Raw genomic sequence first — 23,065 nt, 5'->3', positions numbered from 1 at the left:
AAAAAAAAAAAAAATATATCTGAATGAGATCATTGCTGGGTAGAGTAATCTTGGTTGTAGGTTTTTCTCCTTCATCACTTTAAATATGTCCTGCCAGTCCCTTCTGGCTTGCAGAGTTTCTGCTGAAAGATCAGCTGTTAACCTTATGGGGATTCCCTTGTGTGTTATTTGTTGTTTTTCCTTGCTGCTTTTAATATGTTTTCTTTGTATTTGCGTTTTGAGGTTTTTTTTTTTGGATTAAGGTTTTATTTTTTTTAATAAGGCTGAATTAGATGGAGAACAGAAATGAAATTCTTCTCAAACATAAAAATGTGAATTGAGTTGCTTCTTTTTGGATGGATCTTTAACATTGACTTGACCATATGGACAGTGTCTGCAGGTAGGCCTGCAGCATCTGCCTCTCTGCAAGTGGGCCAGCCGGGTGAGCACCATGTAGCCGGTAGCTGGGTCCACGAAATTCAGCCGGCCAGCCGCGGAGGCAGCTGCGTGAAGCTCCGAGACCCTCCGCTCTGTCGCTATTAACTCTTTGCTCACCGGACGCCTCGCTGCTCCCTCTGGTCCGCCCTGTGAGTCGGGCCCAGAGCCGCTAAGGTCTCCCTGTGAAGAGGAGCAGAGGGTGAAGCTGAGGCGTTGTCGGAACCCTTCTCCGACCCGGGGCAGTTCTGGCGGTGGGGTGGGGGATGGCTGCCTCCCAAGCGTAGTGCCCGCAGACCCCGGGACCTACCAGGCTGCCATGGCTGCCACCTGTGGGAGTGGGGGCCAGTTTTGACAGTTTGATTAATATGTGTCTTGGCATGTTTCTCCTAGGATTTATCCTGTATGGGACTCTCTGTGCTTCCTGGACTTGATTAACTATTTCCTTTCCCATATTAAGGAAGTTTTCAACTATAATCTCTTCAAATATTTTCTCAGTCCCTTTCTTTTTCTCTTCTTCTTCTGGAACCCCTATAATTTGAATGTTGGTGTGTTTAATATTGTCCCAGAGGTCTCTGAGACTGTCCTCAGTTCTTTTCATTCTTTTTTCTTTATTCTGCTCTGCAGTAGTTATTTCCACTATTTTATCTCCCAGTTCACTTATCTGTTCTTCTGCCTCAGTTACTCTGCTATTGATCTCATCTAGAGTATTTTTAATTTCATTTATTGTGTTGTTCATCGTTGCCTGTTTCAACTTTAGTTCGTCTAGGTCCTTGTTAAATGTTTCTTGCATTTTCTCTATTCTATTTCCAAGATTTTGGATCATCTTTACTATCATTATTCTGAATTCTTTTTCAGGTAGACTGCCTATTTCCTCTTCATTTGTTAAGTCTGGTGGGTTTTTATCTTGCTCTTTCATCTGCTGTGTGTTTTTGTCTTCTCATTTTGCCTATCTTACTGTGTTTGGGGTCTCCTTTTTGCAGGTGTAGGTTCGTAGTTTCTGTTGTTTTTGGTGTCTGTCCCCAGTGGCTTAAGTTTGTTCAGTGGGTTGTGTAGGCTTCCTGGTGGAGGGGACTAGTGCCTGTGTTCTGGTGGATGAGGCTGGATTCTTTGTCTCTTCTAATAGTCTTTATTTTAAAGTCTATTTTGTCTGATATGAGAATTGCTACTCCAGCTTTCTTTTGGTTTCCATTTGCATGGAATATCACTTTCTTTCCCCTTACTTTCAGTCTGTATATGTCTCTAGGTCTGATGTGGGTCTCTTGTAGACAGCATATATATGGGTCTTGTTTTTGTATCCATTCATTCTTACTGTGTTTGGGGTCTCCTTTTTGCAGGTGTAGGTTCGTAGTTTCTGTTGTTTTTGGTGTCTGTCCCCAGTGGCTTAAGTTTGTTCAGTGGGTTGTGTAGGCTTCCTGGTGGAGGGGACTAGTGCCTGTGTTCTGGTGGATGAGGCTGGATCTTGTCTTTCTGGTGGGCAGGTCATCTGGTGGTGTGTTTTGGGGTGTCTGTGGACTTATTATGATTTTAGGCAGCCTGTCTGCTAATGGGTGTGGTTGTGTTCCTGTCTTGCTAGTTGTTTGGCATAGGGTGTCCAGCACTATAGCTTGCTTATCGTTGAGTGAAGCTCAGTGCTGGTTTTGAGATGGAGATCTCTGGGAGACTTTTGCCATTTGATATTATGTGGAGCTGGGAGGTCTCTTGTGGACCAATGTCCTGAAGTTGGCTCTCCCACCTCAGAGGCACAGCACTGACTCCTTCTGTAGCACCAAGAGCCTTTCATCCACACAGCTCAGAATAAAAGGGAGAAAAATTAGAAAGAGAGGGAGAAAGAAAGAAAGAAAGAAAGAGGATAAAATGAAATAAAATAAAGTAAGAAAAAATAAAGTTATTGAAATAAAAAAGTAATTATTAAGAAAAAAAATTTAAAGAAAAAAACACGGACTGATAGAAACCTAGGACAAATGGTGAAAGCAAGCTATACAGACAAATCTCACACAGAAGCATACACATACACACTCACAAACGAGGAAAAGGGGGAAAAAAAATAAATCTTGCTCTCAAAGTCCACCTCCTCAATTTGGGATGATTAGTTGTCTATTCATGTATTCCACAGATGCAGGGTACATCAAGTTGACTGTGGAGCTTTAATCCACTGCTTCTGAGGCTGCTGGGAGAGATTTCCCTTTCTCTTCTTTGTTCACACAGCTCTAGGGGCTCAGCTTTGGATTTGGCCCCGCCTCTGCGTTTAGGTCACCTGAGGGCGTCTGTTTTTCGCTCAGACAGGACGGGGTTAAAGGAGCAGCTGACTCTGGGGCTCTGGCTCACTCAGGCCTGGGGGAGGGAGGGGTGCAGAGTGCCGGGCGAGCCTGCAGTGGCAGAGGCTGGCGGGACGTTGCACCAGCCTGAGTGGCGCCATGCGTTCTCACTGGGAAGTTGTCCCTGGACCACGGGACCCGGGAAGTGGCAGGCTGCACAGTCTCCCCAGAAAGGAGGTGTGGATAGTGACCTGTGCTCTCACACAGGCTTCTAGGTGGCGGCAGCTGTTTCTGCTGAAAGATCAGCTGTTAACCTTATGGGGATTCCCTTGTGTGTTATTTGTTGTTTTTCCTTGCTGCTTTTAATATGTTTTCTTTGTATTTGCGTTTTGAGGTTTTTTTTTTTGGATTAAGGTTTTATTTTTTTTAATAAGGCTGTCACTGGGAAGTTGTCCCTGGACCACGGGACCCGGGAAGTGGCAGGCTGCACAGTCTCCCCAGAAAGGAGGTGTGGATAGTGACCTGTGCTCTCACACAGGCTTCTAGGTGGCGGCAGCAGCAGCCTTAGCGTCTCATCCCTGTCTCTGGGGTCTGCACTGATAGCCGCGGCTCGTGCCCATCTCTGGAGCTCCTTTAAGCAGCGCTCTTTATCCCCTCTCCTCAAGCACCAGGAAACAAAGAGGGAAGAAAAAGTCTCGTGCCTCTTCGGCAGGACCAGACTTTTCCCCAGATTCCTTCCCGGCTAGCCATGGTGCACTAACCCCCTGCAGGCTGTGTTCACACTGCCAACCCCAGTCCTCTCCCTGCGCTCCGAAGCCCGAGCCTCAGTTCCCAGCCCTGCCTGCCCCGGCGGGTGAGCCGACTAGCCTCTCGGGCTGGTGAGTGCTGGTCGGCACCGATCCTCTGTGCAGGAATCTCATCGCTTTGCCCTCCGCAATCCTGTTGCTGCGCTCTCCTCCGCGGCTCTGAAGCTTCCCCCTCCGCCACCCGTAGTCTCCGCCCGCGAAGGGGCTTCCTAGTGTGTGGAAACCTTTCCTCCTTCACAGCTCCCTCCCACTGGTGCAGGGCCCGTTCCTATTCTTTTGTCTCTGTTTATTCTTTTTTCTTTTGCCCTACCCAGGTACGTGGGGAGTTTCTTGGCTTTTGGGAGGTCTGAGTTCTTCTGCCAGCATTCAGTAGGTGTTCTGTAGGAGTTGTTCCACGTGTAGATGTATTTCTGGTGTATCTGTAGGGAGGAAGGTGATCTCTGCGTCTTACTCTTTCGCCATCTTCCCCCACTGTCATCTTTCTTTTTATCAGTATACTCTCTTCAGGCCCTTGGGTTTCAGCTCCCTCTGCTCTTCTAAATTATTTATAATTAATTAATTCATCTACTTTTCATTATCCAGATATTTGTTGATATCTCTGTTTCCTTTCATATTCTCATTATTCTTACAATTTTTACATCTCTTTTTTTTTTTTTTTTTAGTTTGGATTGGGAATAGAGATAAACACACATATTTAATCTAAATTCATTCCTCATCATGTATTTTTAAGTGTCTTCGCTAGTGATATCATTGGACAGAGCTGCCTGTCTTGATCACACCAAAGAGGCCATTGTTGAGATCTTTCCAGACTAGCTTTTATCAGCCCATCATCACTTTTTGTCCTACCATTCTCATTCTTCATCTCACCCAAGAGAAGCAAGGCATTTAAAAAAATAGAAACTCTGGATAAACTGTTGGCACCTAAGACCTTTCAGTTGAGTAGAAGAATATGGTAAGTGAATTTATGACTCACATCACTAAGAAAAGTAATGAAAACAACATATGATACAGAAAGAACATTTTCCTACCAAAATGATATATTAATATGGCACAGATGAAAATATACCCTAATTTCTTCTCACTTGTTATTTAATCGATAGTAAGTTTTTTTTTAATTATTATTGCAGTTTTATAAAAAGGAAACTATAATAATTTTTTTCTAGTACGTGTAATTTTTTTCCCCACATTGCCCGATTTAATTATGAACTTTATAAGCATTTTTTAGATGTGCTTTTTCTGTCCAGTGCTCAAATTTCTTACATATTTGAAAATACTTTTCTATGAAATTTTTAAAAACAATTTTCTGACCCTTAAATTCTATACATAGTATTTTAAGATCATATTCTTTTTTAAATTTTCATTCTATTTGGAGACTACAACACTTTAGAAGATTAGAAAAAGAGGGCATGAAAGAGAGCAATACTTGTTTTAAGTGTCAGTTAATGAGATCGAAGGAGAAACATGAAAGTAATGGGTTTCCTTTTGTGTCTGTAGAAGGATAAGGGGAGAAAAGGAAGGAAAAACTTAATTGGGTAGTTTTTTTTAATTCAAGATCTTGTTTTTGTGGGATAGGAAAATTTGGGGCTTTAAAACTCTTAGCCAATTTCATAGCAGAGATATATTTTCAAATTGAATTGAGGGGAATGTTCTTTTGAGGTTAGTAAGAAACATCAATAAGGGAGCTGAGACAGCAGCTTTTACCCCAAACTATTCCAAACGTCAAGAGCAGAGCTAAGAATAGAGGTTTGTAATGGCCAGTCCAGTTTTCAGACCACAGACAAATGCTCCCTGGTCCCCATGCCTGCTTAGAGCATCATTTTAGAATATGCAGTGGTTGAATATCTCTAAAGAGACTGTGAGTCACTTCCCTACTCAACCTCAATTTTCTTTTTTATTTCCCTGGTTGATTATTGGGTTGAAAGCAAAGCTGAGGCAAAGACCAAACACAAGGTTTCTGATTCAAAGGGTGAACTGAGAATTGAGCACATGTCAAATCCTCTCCTATCTGGTCCAAACTCATAAAAAAATACTGGTTAAATACTTATAAAAATTTAGAAAACACATAAATATTTCAAACTCTGGGAAAGGGAAGTCTCTGGAGACCACAAGTAGAAATCCTTTTTGAAAAAAGAGAGAAACCCATGGGCATAAGTAGGAACTGAAGTTTAGGAACATTACATCGTCTGAGTTTCCCTAACGGGGCCTGAATGCTGATCACTACACCACCAATGCTGGGGCCTCCATGAAACTACTTTGGATTTACATAAAAGATGACCTCCTTGGGTCCTGAGAATGTCAATATGATGAAAAACATGCAATAAGTTTAGCAGGCTTAGGAATCTATTTACATCCCCCAACTTAGGAAACATTGAAGAATCTGAAAAAAAAAATAAAATAAATACTTTTAATATCTTTTAAAACATAAAGAATTGAATGGGAACACCAGAAAATTACAGGGGATAATAAAACAAGAATAAGAGATAATGAAACAAAAAAGCAGATGTATTGAAAATTACTGTTAGAATTCTTAGAACTTAGTAGTTATTGAAATAAAGAGAAACACAATTACATGCATTGAGTAGAAGACTGGAAATAGTTGAGGGGAGACTAATGAACTAGAAGAACATAGCCCAAAGATATAGAAAAGAAAAATGTGAAAAAAGAACTAGGAGACATAGAAGATTCAGAAAGTCCAACATACATGTGCTACAAATTCAGAAAGGAGGAAATACAGAGAATGGAAGAGGAACAGAGTTTAAAAAGATTATGGTTGAGAATTCCCCCAAACATAAGACATAAATCTAAGACTGGGAACACCTTCTGGGTACTGAGCTAGAAAAATGATGACCAGTGGAAGCTAAAGGAGAAACTTTTGAAAGTGGAGACTGGAAGTAAATATAATTTTTACCCAAACATTTTATTTCATCATCTCACTGCTATTTTTAGCATGTGTCTAGAGCAAGGCCTGTAGCAAAATTGCTAATAAAAACTTTACATTAAAAAGTGTTGTCGCTGATTTTGTTGCATTCCCAAGGATTTAGAAAGCTTAATTCTCTTTGACAGGACAAGTATCCAAAGAGGAAGGTAGCTCTGAAAGTGAATGCTATGATGGGTGGAAAAGAAGGAAGCCCAAGGAAAACCAAGCCTAATAGTGGTTAATGCCAATGCACAGTTTAGAGAAGCTTACAGCTAACAGTGCTACAGCAGTACAGGGACACCTGCCATGGTCAGGAATATAAGCCTTGTGCTATGGTTATTTAAATTCTGGGGAAAACATGGAGCCTTGGCATCCAGAAAGCAAGCCCTGGAAAGATCCCTAAGAAGTTGCAAACACGTATTAGAGATAGAAAGGTAACACTAAGACAAATACCAGAAATGTGAATCTCGTAGCAGCAGAAGCAAGTACAATATGACAAGTTCTATTTTAGGTGGGACTGGTGTTTAGATGAGACCACAACTGTTTTATACAATTGGTTATAAGATACACCATATATAAACCTTCCTCAAAGCCAAGTTTGCTCAGAATTCTATGCATGTTGTTTCCAGTTTCTCACTTTCCATTCTTTTTCCTACTCTAATCAGTTGGCTGCTGCCCTCACTGTTCTGCTAAAAATGCTCATTCTAGTTCACCATAAATGTTAAAATCAGCATCTCAGCATTATTTCACAAAGTTGAGCACATCATCTTTCTTTAAGAAGACAGTTTATTCTGCAGGCTTCTGCTACATGATACTGTAGTGGATTTTCCTCCTACCTCTTGAGCCATTCTTCCTCAGCCCTCCTCTACTCTGATTTCTAAATATTAGATTTAGGCTTTGTCTTGTACCCTCTTCTCCTTTCATTCTATATGTTCACTCTAGACGAGACACTACCTATATGCAAATAAATCCCAAATTTATATTTCCAGTCAAGATCTTTCATAGGCGTTCCAGGACTATCCAACTGCCAATATGCCATTAGATTGTCTCACAGGTGTTGCAAATATGTTCAAAACCGCACTTCTGCCCATACCCCATTTCCTTTGCCATGTCAGGATCTGCCCTTTGGTTAACTTGACTGCTTTGTTCCCCCGCAAACCTGATCAGGGTAAAATGTCAACCATGTTTTTAAGCAGAATTGCTTATGATAAAATGACCCAGGATTTCTAAACTGGATCTTGCTAGTGAAAACTCTACGTACCTGAGGTGGACATCAAATCTTTGGGCTTTCCTGAATATGGTGATTCTTGTAACTAGATGTGTCTCCTGCAGGGTGTGACACCTACTGCCTGGAGTCACCATATGTGACCCTGAGGCTCTCTTAGGCTCCTGGGAGTTTCTCAGGGCTGTGGATGGAACAAAGTTATCAAATATGAGGTACCTACTTCTTCAGTGGATTTGATACCTAAATTAAAATTGATTTTGTTAATGGAAAACAGAAATATGGGAGACTAAATTATCATGACTCAACTTCTAAAGAGTTGTCCCTCTGATGGGAGTGGGATGCTGATGTGTTGGTGTGAACCTAATTGGGTGTTGGTGTGAAGCCAGTTGGGTTCTGGCCATGACACTGAATTGGTCAGTTGCTATGATTTGGGAGCAGAAGCTGCTTCGTTCTCCCACATTCAAGCAACCGCTGTGACTGGTGTCAACGTCCCTTTCTCTCTCTCTCGATTGTCTTATCACTTAATCATTTGAAAGATGATCAGACACCCCTGAAATACTGTAAAAATAAGCATGAAAGTAGAAATATCAGTGTAGGTTAACAAGTGAAGCAGTGATAAAAAATGCTTCTGTCACCCAGTGTCTTAGAAAGAAAGAAACTACCATGGTTTTGCTGCACATTTTATGGAGGAGAGAAAATTAATCCTCAAATGTATGTGAAACAGATTGCAATGATTTAATGGAGAGTTATTACTTTTAAAAAATCACATTATTCCTGCTCCTCTTTTACAGGTTTTTGAGGTAGGAGTGACAATTTCCTGATCTTTTGTAGGATACAGAAAAAAAAGGAAATTATTTCAGTCGTGTGTTACACAGTTCCTCCAGGCTTCTCTAACAGAATCCTAATCTCTTCATTCTCAATGCATAACACACTAATGTATCCTTTCTGGTTTTGTCTGTTGAGTCAACTTATGGATTATATAGCAAAGTCTGTTCCAATATCTGGAAGGAATATTTTGCTTAGTTTATTTACCAATAAACCAATATAATACCAAACTGTATTATATAATTTGACTTTCCATTTCAAATGGATAATGTAGGTGTAGTCCAGACAACTTTTGGTCCTTTCAGAAAATAACAAACCAATTGTTAGGGGACAAAGATTTGATACCACTGAGAATATTTTAAGTGCATTTGCTGATAAAATATTAAAAAATTAATCATACACTGAAAATGGAACCCAGAACTTGTTATAATCCCTTTGATCAAAGACAAAATATTTAGGCAGTGACAATAGCAACAAGGAAAAAACTTGACAATTCCTAAACAATCAAAGAATAGTTTCAATAATTTTACACAGGACTTCCCTGGTGACACAGTGGTTGAGAATCCGCCTGCCAATGCAGGGGACACGGGTTTGAGCCCTGGTCTGGGAAGATCCCACGTGCTGAGGAGTAACTAAGCCCATGTGCCACAACTACAGAGCCTGTGCTCTAGAGCCCGCGAGCCACAACTACTGAAGCCCGCGTGCCTAAAGCCCATGCTCTGCAACAAGAGAAGCCACGCAATGAGAATCCCACTAGCCACAACTAGAGAAAAGCCCACATGCAGCAGCAAAGACCCAACACAGCCAAAAATAAATAAATTTATTAAAAAATATAATTTTACACATTCATAAGCAAGAATTCTAAATTACTTCCAGGATGCAGAACGCTTTATAGGATTTAAGAATTTAAGTTTGAGCAGGTTACTGCTCTGCTTGACATCCTACGATGGCTCCCCATCTCACTTAGAGTAAAAGCCCAAGTCCTTCTAATGCCTACAAGGCCTTGCATGGTTGCCTCCTCCCATCCCACACCCCTTTGACCTCATCTCCTATTCTTCCATTCTGTATCGTTCTCCCCCTTGCTCACTCCACTAGACCACCCTGGCCTGCTTGCCACTCCTTGAATATGACAAGCACGCTCCTGCTGTAACTGAAAGTGAGGTCTGGCTGCTCGCCGCTCAAAAGCCAATAAGGAGGCAAGTTGGTGGAAAGGAAAATTTGCTTTATTTTGGATGCCAGCACTGTAAGCCACTTGTTAATGATAATACATAAAATCTAATTATCAACGATTTCAAATGAAACTTTATAAATACATAAATACATAAAATTTTATAAATACATTATAAAATTTTATCTTATAAGTCTGTCATAAATATAGCAATGAATCTTTCCATTGTTGCAGAGTAATGAGGACTCACTAGGTAGAATTATTTGTGTGGAAACACATTCAATTTCTTGGTTACCCAGAGCACAATGGCATTAAAGTAGAAGCATACATAAACTGCTTGGTTTTTTTCAATGTGCCGGGAGGCACTTTGTTCTAAATGTTGATGAGTTGGAATAAATCCTGGAATTTCCATGCTGGGATTTCATAGCCATCACTCCAAAGTTTCTTTAAGTTAAAAAAAAAGTAAATCTAATGATCTATGTGTCTTAGTCCATTAGGGGCACTATAACAAAATATTGTAGGCTGGATGGCTTAGAACAATAGAAATTTATTTCTCACAGTTCTGGAGGCTGAGAAGTCCAAGATCAAGGTGTTGATCTGATGTCTGGTGAGAAGCCGCTTCCTGGTTCTTACATGATGGTTGTTTTCTCACTGTGTCCTCACGGTGGAGCTCTCTAGGGCCTCTTTATAAGAGCACTAATTCCACTCATGAGGGCTCTGTCCTCATGATCTAATCACCCCCTAAAACTCCACCTCCAATCACATTGGGGATTAGTTTTCAACATACAAATTTTGTGGGGACGCAAACATTCAGTCTATAGCATATATACTAACAGAAGATGAAAGACACATGTGTACTACCTGTGCACCTGACACATTTGTCCACATTTTCAATGTTTTAAGTACAGTTCAGCAGGAGCAAATGTGTAGTATATTAAAATTCAGCCAACAGTATTGAGAACTAACAACGTGGTCATCACTGTGGTAGGCATTGGAGTGCTAAAAATGAAAATTTTATCTCTGAAAAATTTACCACACAAATGGGAAGATAAAGCACCCATAAAAGCACCGTTTAGAGGAGACTGGGGACCATTATGACATATTTTATATAGACATATCTTGTTGGAAAATATAAGCTAATTAAGTCTTCAAAATTGTAGTTCCTTTTCTTTTTGCATTGCACAATTAAGCTCTTTCTTACACATGACCTTGACCTGGGACTGTTGCGGTACATGGGCCTCTCACTGTTGTGGCCTCTCCCGTTGAGGGGCACAGGCTCCGGACGCGCAGGCTCAGCGGTCATGGCTCACGGGCCCAGCCACTCCGCGGCATGTGGGGTCTTCCCGGACCGGGGCACGAACCCGTGTCCCTTGCATCAGCAGGCAGACTCTCAACCACTGCACCATCAGGGAAGCCCTGGGAGTATCTGATTGAATGCAGTGGAATATGTTAGGAAGCAGTAAGAGACAAGGCCATCTAACCAGTTGGCAGTCTTGAAGACAGGGCTATGAGATTTTGTTATTGACCTTACAAATGTGGTGTTTTAGGAATATTAACTTGACATTGGTGTGCTAAAAGGGCTTGAGTTGTGATGCTAATTGGACATGCTCCATTCATTTAAATGAATTTACCATTCTTTCAAAATTATTGATATCAAGCTCGACTTATAGTATTTATTCATTGTGACATTATTTCTGGTCCCAGGTTGTGGTGATTGATTTCTCACCTCCATTTATAGCAATGGAATCTAATTGAAGGGCTTTTAAGCAAGCTATTCTGCCACATTGATGTGGGTGATTTTTTACAGCATTTCTGAAATCCTGGGGACTATTTTTTTCTTCCTTTTGTTTAGTCTGAATGCCATTTACATTTGGAAGAATCAAGACACAAAATCCTCCTAACCTGTTCAGACATGAAAGTGGCTGCAAATGTATTTTTGTCATTTGTCTTCTTAAGCCATATTTTCTTTATAGTCTCGAACCTAAGTGAAGAGACTCAGAAAGAGAAGAGAACATTTAATCAATAACTTTACTGTTCTTCTATTTAACCATTTGAAAAAGTACTTGGCATTTAAGGGAAATATTTTTCTTAGGAAAAAATAATATAAAAGAAAGAAAAAAAATCAAGCAATACTCTATGGAAACGTCTAAGCAAAAGATGCTTTTCATAAGGAAATAAGTTGTAGGACAGACACTGAAAAAATATAAATATACCTTTTTTTGTGAACAGCTAAAATGTGCTGTATGTTGCATATGTATGCATAATACCACCCAATGTTTCTGTGTAAATTATCTTACAGGGTCTGATAGGGTACTTTCCCTGTGAAATGTTTGTGTAGCTCCTGAAATAAATGCAATTTATGTAGATGCCTTTGGATGTTCTTCCTCGGAACCCTGGTTTTTCGCTTGAGCCCATTCTTCCAACTTTAGCTTTTTCTGGCCTCACAGTACAAAGAAAAGCATTCCGATTTTGGGGGCAGTTCAGCATTACTCTGAAATGACCTGACCCTTGGCCCTGACTATATGCTTTAAATCCACTGTTTCGTCCACCACTTATTCCCAGAAATTAGCTCAGTGCCTGGCACAGGATTGGCATTCAGTTAATATTTACTAAGTGAAAATTATTAGACCTCATAATATTTGCTCCAACTTTCCTTGTCACTGAAAAACTTTTACTCTTCGAGGTAAATAACTGTTTATATTTCTTATTCATCCTGGTCACATTGCTTCTTCTCTCTTACTACCCAGAATTACATTTTCATTACTTCTGGTTTTATTTTCAACTTTAGTTTCAGTTTCTAACCTGTAATTTCCACTGGAGATTCTCAGGCTGTTCACTATGTTTTTTATCCTTCTATATTCAGTTCTTTAAAGATTAAATCCCTAAAGCTTCATCTACTTGGGTCGTATCTGAATCTGGCTTCTAAAATATGACACTGACCACCCTCTACCCTGTCACCTCTGACAAAGCTTATCTTTACCACCATGGATGTTATGTAGAATGGGGAGAGGCAGGAGGAAAAACAATTTATGCATGCTGGTGAAACATCATTCCAGTGACAATTCACATTTGTTCTCTCCCTTTTAAAATCATTGTTGTATCTCAGACACATTGTATATAATGATGGTTGATTCTTTCCTAAGTTAAATTTGCTGCTTCTGTTGGTTCTTTCCACTCATATAGATACACAGTTTTTCTTAGCATCCATATACAAGGAGACTTATATTTCTGTGGTCTTTGAACTGTTTTCTTTCTTAGAACTACAGAACATCATGGCAGGCGGGGAGAGGGAGCTGAAACACAATGGTCCACAGAGGATGGGGGTGACCCAGTCTTCTTGCATTTCCTTTCCCTCCATTGCCCTGTCCCAAGGTGTAACCTGTTATATTATGAGCTATCATGTGCCTCCTAAGAGACCTTGTCCCATGAGAGTGTTCTGAAACAAAAATAAGCAAAAGGAATTTATGTGACTTACTTGAAAGGGCACCATTTTGAATATAGTCATACTTTTCTGGGATCAAAGGTTACTTGAACACAGTCAGCTTGGGTATCAGTGTCCTGCCTGTACTATACCCAGGAACAAATACAAGTTCCCCAGGAATAGGCTGTACCAGAGAAGGCACCCTCCTGGTTTCCAGTCATCTGAGAGGAGACTGGGCACTCCCTTGACCAAGACTAAACCCTCATGTCTGTTTCTCTGAGTGACTTGCCAACTCCCGGGAGCATGAGCTTCACGTAGATAGCTGACTACATCCACCATAGTCACTTAAATGTATAAATATCTCCCTCTATTATTAGTAGGTTATTGTCATAGTTACATTAAATTTCCTTATCATTAAAAAAAAGCCTAGTGTTCTCAGACAGAGTTTCATGCCATTCACTTTATAACAGCTGTCTGATGGGGCAGACAAGGGTGGTTACCAGGATATACAAGTGTCAGTAGGCCCTTAAGTTGGTAATCCAATGAAATTGAATTATATATTTCAAGTATTTATATTGGCTTGACTTACTTTCATGCTTCTGAAATGGCAAAAGCATTCCCCAAATGTATTTTTGCAGAAAGTTCTTGTGTCCTATTGATTTGTATGTGCTGGGTATGTGCATTTTCTCATTAGTGCTGATGTGCTCTCATAATACACCATCCAGTCTAAAAAGTGTAAGAAGACAACAAAAAAGTGATCTTCCTTAATAAAATGGATAACTACAGAGTTTGAGAACTTCTTTTTTCAACATGAATGGCCATTTTATTTTTCAATTTTCCTTATGAGGGTCTTTCCATCCTGAACTTATCTCTTTTAGAAAAAAATCAGCAATTGCATACTGTATTTCATACTTAGAAACACATAGAATGTTTTGGAACAATAGGTTTTAATGGATAGCTATGTTTTTGTTTGCTATGTAGCTATGTACAAAGATCATACACAGAATTCAGACAGCTTCCACAAAACTAGACAGGACCTAGGATGCCAGGAGAATTCTAGAATTATTGAGAATAATAAACAACTGGCTGTTATCTAGCTAAGGGATAAATCCCATATTTCCTTCAGATCTCTGCTCAAATATTACTTTCCTTATGAGGCTTTCCCCGACCATCCCATATAAAATTGAACCACTCTCCCTCAGCACTTACCAATTCCATTTATGCCACTCTACATAGCTTAATAAGTGTACAGTAGGATTTGAATCTCTATTTCCCTGACTCTAGACTCCATGTACCATGTACCATGCTGCCTAGTTACCTAGGAATAAAGGACTGGGCAGTAGCAGTAGTAATATCTTATATTTTAAATGTTTTTATAGTTTGCAACAAATTTTCACATGTATTATTTTTAAAATGATGATATGGAACAGTAACCATATGTGTTTCTCTTTCTCTCAGGACCTGCGTTGCCATACTTGAAAATGTGGTAGAGGCAATATAGTTCCTGAAATTCCCCTTGTGAGCTTATTACAGGATTGATAATGATTCAAAAGGTTTTTGAGAATCTGCTAAAAACAAATATTCTAAAAATATTAGCAGATATTTTAAGATAGGCATTGTATCTTTTTAGAATGCATGAACTCTCATATGGCAGGATTATGTCCTTTTGTACTTTGTTTTATTTTCTGGAGTCTGTGTTCCTGTACTTCAATCCACATGGCTCTACATCTAACTTTTCTCCTTCCCATTTCCTCTTTCCATCAGAGTTCTATTCCTTTTCTCTTCTGTTTTCAGCTTCTCCAGTGCTGTTCAGCCATTGCGTTTGTGGTTAAGGCTTGTCCCTTTACTCCTGCCTGACATCTGATCTCATTGTCCTTCTGGAAGAGCCCAACTGGGCATCCTTATTTGATGTCCCTTGCAGTTTTCAGTCATATTCAAACTGAGAAACTGATGGTTTAGGCTGTGGATATTGGGAAAGAGAGAGTCAAGTAAATGGAAAAATGAAGAAAGGTGAAAGACTTCATGTATTAGATTCCTAGGGCTGCTGTAAAAAATTACCACAAACTGAGTGGCTTAAAACAACAGAAATTTATTCTTTCCCAGTTCTGGAGGCTAGAAACCTGAAACCAAGGTGTGGGTAGGTTTGGTTCCTTCTGGAGGTTCTGAGGGAGAATCTTTTCCATATCTTTCTCCTATATTCTGGTGGTTGTTGAAGATCCTTGGTGTTCCTTGACTTGTAGACACATCACTCGAATCTCTGAGTCCATCATCACATAAACTTCTTCCCTTTGTGTGTGTCTCTGTGTCTTCATATAAGGACACCAGTCATGGATTTAAGTTCACTCTAATCCAGTGTGATGTCACCTTAATTTAATGATTTAAATCTGCAAACACCCTATTTTCAAATAAGGTCACATTCTGAGGCTCAGAGTAAACGTGAATTTCGGAGAGTACATTATCTAACCCAGTATACCTTGTGATCTGTTTCTAGTTTTCAAAGGAGTGCTGGTATTATGAGGTGTTCTTGTATGTGATTGAGCAGATGCCTGGAAAGTCTAAACCCATTCCAATAAAGATATTTTTCTCTTGTCAATGGAAATAACTTGTGCAGATTTAGTTATTTGGAATATGGAACATAGAAGCCTAAAAGTCATGATCATTGTTTTGGATAAAATCTAAAAGGACACATAATCAAATCAAGCCCTGCGTGTTATAACTGAATTTTCCCATTGCCAACATCAGCACATAGAGTGAGTCAGGAAATGTGATGCTAGCCTCTAGAAACCAGAGACCAGCTGAATGACTCTGGGCAATTCAGTGGATGTGCCTCTCTGAGGAAAAGTGACTGAGACAAAAATTTCCTACACGTGAACATGTTTTCCTGTCCTTAGAACCTGGGGTTATACAATTCTGTGCAGAAAAGCATCTGTGTTCCATTGAAGAAATATATTTAGCACCTACCACATGCTGGGTGCTATGATGGATTCTCTGTTAAACATAAGTAACTCATTTATTTCTCAAAACTGCAGTGTAAGATACTTATTAGCCCCATTTTACAGATGAGGCAAAGATATTAAGAAAGTTAAAAAATCTGCCCAAGATACATAGTTCTAATGAGTCATTGAGCCAGAATTTAAATTGTCTATGCTTATGTCATACAACAGAAGCAAAACCAAATGGACACACCCCAGGTGAGTGGCTGGATGAGGGGACATGCTTATGAAAGAATAAGGATATCTAGTAGACTAGTTCCCATGTGGCAGAGAAAAGAAAATAGAAAATAGTGAGCATAGTAGCAAAGTATCCAGCCAAGAATCTGTGACACTTGTATCGGTTCTTTGGCATAAGAATATTGATAGACTCTCTGGCAAAAAAGAATGGAATGGCCCAGGGTTTTTGAGACTGGAATTAGCTATGGGAGCCTGAGAAGTGTGTTCCTTTAAGTGCAAATGCTTTTAAATTTCTGTTACTAGCTGGGCTTGCCAGCATTGTTCAAGAAAATCATTAACCATTGTTTAAATAAATATGTCTCTGCCCACACTGACCTTGAAGTAGACTACACAGAGATGCTCTGTGTGGGGCGCAGCTTGAGTGTGTATCACTGCCTTGTATGTCTGCTCTTGAGAGTTTTCATTTGGAGGTCATATTTGACACTATTTTTGTTGTTTGTTCTGTTTGCTCTGTAATCTATGGCATGTCTCCTTATCAGCAGTTACACAGGACTCTTGGACTTGGTTTCACCTGGTCTGGGAGATCATTGCCTACTTATTTTAGGTGCTGCCCTGGATGAAAACCTTATAGCCTCTATTTATAAAGTTTAGACCATTGCAAGCATGCCTTCTAAATATGGTGAAAATCTAATCAGCTACATTTTATGTAGATAGATATTTTTCTTAAATCATTTCCCATTTTCTCTTCCTTAGTATTTAGTAAAATTCTGCACTTTTGAGATCTTGGTGGTACAGTGCTAAAGAGAACCAAAGGAAAGTGGTCGTGTTCAAACTCGGACAAACGATTTAGCAGGAGACAACAGCTGCAAAGTTAGAAAGAAGAGAACACCAAGGGAAGGACAAACTTGGGAGATAAAATCAGGGCAGCTCAGTTTGATCTTCCCATCAAAATCCTCCTTCAGGCACCAGTACCTGGGGTATTGGTTATATTTCAATAAGGAACATAATCTCTGTGAGAGGTAAGCAAGATTTGGCTGACAGTGTGGCAATCAAGATATCACCGTTGCTCAGCATAGCCACAAAATTGTCTTCATTGGAAAATTGGGTAAATATTATACTCCAAGTGTCCAAGTGTCAGGCAGGTGTTGGGAAGCCTCCAAACCAACAAGATGATATTTTATCTCACTGTTCAGTGAATCAGTTGATTACATTGTTTAAAGAAATTTGCTATCTGAAGGCTCTAGAATAAAGTGACAAATGTGAATAAAGGAAGAACCCCCATGGAGAGCCAGTTCCTAGGGCACAGACTCCCTCCAATGTCTTTTGTTAGGTGAGTTCATGGGGTCCTTTGTTGAAAACAAGGATTTGGGGTTGACACCCAGTGGAAAGTAAGCAGAGCCCATGTCTACCTGACAATATAATCACTCTATTCCTCTTCCGAGGTGTTTCTTTCAAATGTCTTTGGCAAAGCAGTGCTTTTTCCTCCCTGCATAAGTATTTGGGGCATGCCACCTTTATTATCTCAGCGGTCTATACTCATTTTTTCTGCTAGACTCTGATCTTGCTGGCATCAGTGATGGTTTTGTGCTCACTTTTGCAATAATAGGTACATGGAGGTCTATCAAATTGAGTTGTAAATACAATCCCACCATTTTCCCCCTCAAGCAGAGATCTTTATAACATTCTCCAAAGATCATCATAGGGCAAATATTCTATACATACCTTTCTTCTATCAAGCAATTCACTAGCTTTCAAAATATTCTACATGGGTATCTCAGGAGCCAAAAAATAATAAAACAAATTTAGATTTACATTTCTGCTTTTAACTGAGATGTCTCAGGATACCTTAAGGTGTTTGGAATCCTTGAGCCTTCAGTATCTTATGAAGTCCCCCCAGAGGAAGACTCTTGGTTCAAAATGTACCAAAAGAATGGTGTTTTTCCAGATTCCATTATTCTCATCAGAAGTGTGCACACAGAGAATCTTCTCCTGATGTGGAGGCCTCCTCTAGACCAGAGATGAGGACACAGAGTTGACTGCAGGGTCTCATTAATTTGGCATAGAGGCAGCAGGAGACTCCAGCTCCAGCTTTGCTAGTTGACCTTATTCCTCTTCCTCCATTTTTCTGCTTGCATCCTCCCCACAGTCTGTGCTGCAACCCATCTCCTTTCCTCTCTTCCTACTGCCCCTCTTCTCTCTGTCCTTCTCCATCTGGTGAATCCCATGAACAAAGAGGAGGGAATCAATTGTGGCCACCCCCCTCTACTTTTCTCATGGAGGAGGATCTGTGTGTAGGCATTAGAGGCAGCCCAAAGCTTCAAGAGACCTGCATATAGAAAATGTGTCACTGATAAGGAACTTCTATAGAAAATCTTAGCAAGTAAAGCATTCTTAGGAAGACGAGAGTTAAATGGGAAAACGGTAAATTAGCCTCTCTCTTTACTGCTGGAGAGACCCGAAGTTTCTTTCTTTGCAAGAAACTTGCATCCTGCTTCGACAGTGTTGTCGGTGAGGTATGTGTAAACTACCAGCCCCTCTCCTGACAGCCACCTTTCCTAAGCACTGCCCAAAGGAACTTCATCTTTAAATTATTGATGAATAGGTTAAATTTTAATTCTCTGTCAATTGAAACTTGCTAATTAAAAGTCCACGTTCTTCTATCTTAGAGACCTTTGAAAAATGGAATGTAGAAGCTTGTCTAGAGATAACATAACTACCACCTGGCTTGAAGCTTTTGTGCCTAATATGCTATAAATGTTAATTTCCTGTCAATTGCAACTTGCAAAGAAAATCAGCAGGTTTTCTGCTCTCCTTGCATCAGTTTTTTTGTACGGAGTCTTTCCAGGCTGTCCTTTGTCCCTGTTTTCACCAGGCTCCTCAACATCTTGATCCTAGGGCAATCAAGCTAAGACCAAGGGCAGATTTGAAGTTGGAAGAAAGGATGGGATGCCATAGGGCAGAATCATTTTCTTTTCTTTCAGTTTGTTTTCAGGGTACCATTTCTGTATGTAGACATACTTACTACATTGTTGCTCTCTTGTGTAGTTCTCCAAATAATGCCAATGACATCTCTTTTAGGATTAAAATTATAAAAGTATTTGGTGTCAATACCATTTCTCTGGTTAGGCTTATAATTATGCTTTGAGATATATGGTACAGCAGACACCGTTGGTGTCCTTGGCACTCCCCATTCCTGTGCTTACCAATGGCTTCTAAATGCAAGGCTTTTTAATAAAAGGTTGATTGAGGGGTGAAGTGCAGGCAGAGGCTTAACCAGTAACAAAAAGAAGTTGGTAAATAAATATCCCAGCCTCCTAAACCCCTGGTGAAACAACTCTGAGACATATTCAATATTATATCCCAGATGTTCTCAGTGGGATAGAGCCCCAAGTCTCACAATGATATCCTGCTCATTAAGCCTTGCATAGGCTTCTTTCCCTTCCCTGTTTCACTTGCCCAATATCCTACTGGTGCTTCAGGGGTCACCTCTCAAATAAACTATTTGTATTAAAATCTTAGGCTCAGCATCTGCTTTTGGGCAAGCCAAACTAAGCCACAAACAGAAATAATATATTTTATTCTCTGAACATGAAAATCTATGGTGTCACTGATAATAATAGAAAAATCTGCATGTAGTTTAGAAAATTAGAAAGTTATCTTGAAATTAGACCAGGGCCTATGCTCTAAGATTTCTGCTTTATAATCTCAGCACAATCTTGTTTAGTCACTCATTTAAAAAAAATTTTCTGAGCTCTGATATGTAAGGCATTAATGCAAATTGCTATGAGGATATCAGTAAATGTAATATCTTTTTCTATTTATAAGAATATTAGCACATTTGAGGAGAATAGGGGAAAACATAAAAAGTTAAAGATAATAGATAAAATAATATGCAGGATGCCAAGGAGTCAATGTCAAAATATAACATAAAAATGGAGACGATACATATTGGAGGTGTTCAGAGAGGAAGACATGTGTATGGAAAGTGTCCTGGAAAATCTCATGAAATAGGATCCCTGATGTGCTAGAGGAGTTTTACAGGAACAGAGAGGATAAAGTGTGTATGTGTGGCATTCTGGATCTGGCTGAAATGGAAGATTCTTTTAGGGAAGCATTAAAGTTAAAAATATGAGGTTAAAAAGAATCTGAATGTCAGGCTAAGGAGTTTGGAAGGTAAATATAATTTTTCTTTTTCTGTTTTTGAACAAAGTACTAGCATTCATTCATTCTTTTATTCATCTGTTTCATTAAACACATACTGAGATTCTGCTCTATTTAAAGGTATACACTGGGTTTTGTTACCTGGTGAAAAGAAGACAAAGAAAAGGAGAAGAGGATGACTCAGACCTTGGATGATTGAAAGTTAGGAAAATTAAGGGAGAATGAGTTTGGTTTTAGACAAATTATGTATTTAGTTATTCACTAACTTCTCTAGAAAGATTTAAGGCAGGCTACACACAGAACCCATATACCAGCCCTGAATAGTTTTACAATGTGAGACATGTTACAGATTTTATCTTGCTCTCTGATTCTAACCATTTTCTCAGTTACTTTTGGTAAACCTAATTGGTACCAATTCTCAAGGCATTTTTCAAAGGATTACTATACTGACTAGTGGCCAGTTTGGGATGTGGGAAGTAAGAAGACTCCAGCCCAGTTGGTAAATGTGCCCCAAGCTTGGCCCCAGACCTCCTCTATTCAAGGGCAGGTGGTCTTTTCATCCTTCTTGGCTCATAGAAGTCAAAAGGGTTCCCGGCTTGGACCAGCTCTGCAGGCTCCAGGAGTGATGGGAGAAATGGGCTCCAGGTGCCAGCCAAGAGCACCTTGTCAGATGCATTGATTTCATGAAGCCTTTGATGTCTGTTTTGGTCCTGGAGATCCAGAGAAATATGATCTATAGAGTTGATGTTCCAACTCTTTATGGCATTTTAAGAACTGTTTATGAGGCTTTCAGTTACAGCTGTACCAGTGTCTGAGTGTCTGAGGCCAGTTTTTCTCTTTCCTCCTCCTTTCTGCACCATCATTTCTGTATGTGAATGATCGGTTGTGTCCGTACTATTATATTGCATGTCAACCAGCAACAGCCAGAGTGTTTCTGAATCCATGTTTAATTTATTCACAGCACAATGTTCAGCCAGATGATGATAGCAAGTTAATGGGCTTTGCCTTAATTAGATAACTGTTTGCCACCCAGTTTTGAAGGTTTATGCTAGTTTTATTTGTCAGTCTTACCTAAGTGGGTAGAAGAAAAAATTGTAGCTTTATGCTGACGTATTGTCAGGTCCATTTGCAGAGAAAGATGTTATGACCTCCTCCTGCTGCTATGTTCGTTGGGCCATTTCGACTTTTCTCCTTCTCTATTCTTGGCAATTAAATACAACATTCCCTGATACTCACCCATGTGTTAGATGAAGAGGCTACTCAAGTCACATAATCCATGGAGTTGCATCTTCATTCTGATATGTTGTTATCAAACAGGGTCTGCAAGTGTACTGGCTCTGTCTCTCTCTTTCCTCCTTGTCCTCTTTGTTCCCTCCTTTCCTCTCTCTTTTAATGCAGCAGGATTTAGGATCCTGGAAATAATATGACATGAAAACCTAAACCTCCCAAAGAAAGAGAAATTAACACGATGCTTTAGCTTTTCAGATACTTTAGCCTTGTCCTTTTTCTCTCAAATTCTTTTTCTCCATTCACTTCAATTACCACTGAATCTTTAACCCTGGCTAACTACCACCTCTTTCCCAGTCTTCCTTTCTGGTAACTTATTAATGCTTAGCAATGAGAAGAAAAGGACAACAGGTCTATTAACACAATCAAATTGATTCATAATCAGTCATGAACCAGGAACTGGGTAAGAGTTTTACAAGAACTAAAGGTTAATAGAATCATTCTCCAGCCCATTTTCCAAACCAAATTTCATGAGGTTTTCTGACCTCCACCCCACACATATAACCATTGTATAAGAGCTTTTGGCATGGGTGGCATGTAGGTGGAAGTTATTTATGAACATTAATAGCTTTTTCAACTATTGAGCAATTATTAGAGCACCCCTACATGTAGCTCCAGCTAGGTTCAGAATAAAGTAATTTTACAGTTAATTTAGCATTTATTTGGAAGACTGGCTTTCAAATTAAAAAGCTTGTTCAGTTGAAACTAGCATTTATTCATCCCATGGGGATTTTTACACAGGCTTCATTTGCCAGTATGAAACACCCATGTGAAGTTCTTTTTCAGAATTGACTAGTTGAGTCACATCACAGTCCAATAAATTTTACAATGAACAGCCAGCTGGATAGAAGCCATACTTTCCATTACTGGTTAATTGTTTTGGTATGAATGTGATTGGCTAATCCAGCCTCTAAAGCCAAGGAGACCTTAAAATAGCTTGTAGGTGCTAATTCACTGGTAGGAAGGAACCAAACAATAGTACTGTCCTCCCTGCCATACACTATTCTCTGACTGTTCTGAAAAATAGTTTCACCTTCCTCCCTCTCCCCCAAAATATACTTTGTCTTGCATTTAACTTTTTGGAGAAATTATTTCATTGATCTTTTCCCCAGAGAAGACTCTGCTAATCAGTTTCAGAGAGGGATTCAAGGAAGTCTTACCTCATTGAACTGAAGCCTCATTTCCTAGTGAGAATTCATGACATCATTGCCATATTCCCATAGAAGGAGACTTGAAGACTTTAATAATTCTTCCCATCTGAATGACTTGCTTGTTGAAATTCTGTCATGTATTTGAGGTGTGATATTAGTTTTCCTTTCACTCACTGGGTAAAAGGTGGCATAATAAGGATGTCCCAATCAGCATAATTCCTAGGTTGGGAGCCATGATATGCCCTTCCTTAATGAGAGACCC

At 39.7% G+C, this 23,065-nt stretch overlaps 1 protein-coding gene and 1 pseudogene across 1 annotated transcript in view; one reads left to right on the top strand and one right to left on the bottom strand.

Annotated features, from left to right (window-relative positions):
- PLCXD3 (phosphatidylinositol specific phospholipase C X domain containing 3) overlaps positions 1 to 23,065 on the top strand; it is a 163,613-nt gene that overhangs the window by 42,590 nt on the left and 97,958 nt on the right. The gene's annotated exons all lie outside the window — the stretch shown is intronic.
- Positions 281 to 735, bottom strand: LOC112396596 (uncharacterized protein C1orf53 pseudogene; annotated as a pseudogene).

Source organism: Neophocaena asiaeorientalis, unplaced genomic scaffold (assembly GCF_003031525.2).
Source record: "Neophocaena asiaeorientalis asiaeorientalis breed wild unplaced genomic scaffold, Neophocaena_asiaeorientalis_V1.1 scaffold57, whole genome shotgun sequence".
Taxonomy (NCBI): Eukaryota; Metazoa; Chordata; class Mammalia; order Artiodactyla; family Phocoenidae; genus Neophocaena; species Neophocaena asiaeorientalis.
The sequence above is the reverse complement of the archived record's forward strand: the minus strand, read 5'-3'. Positions and strand labels throughout refer to the sequence as shown.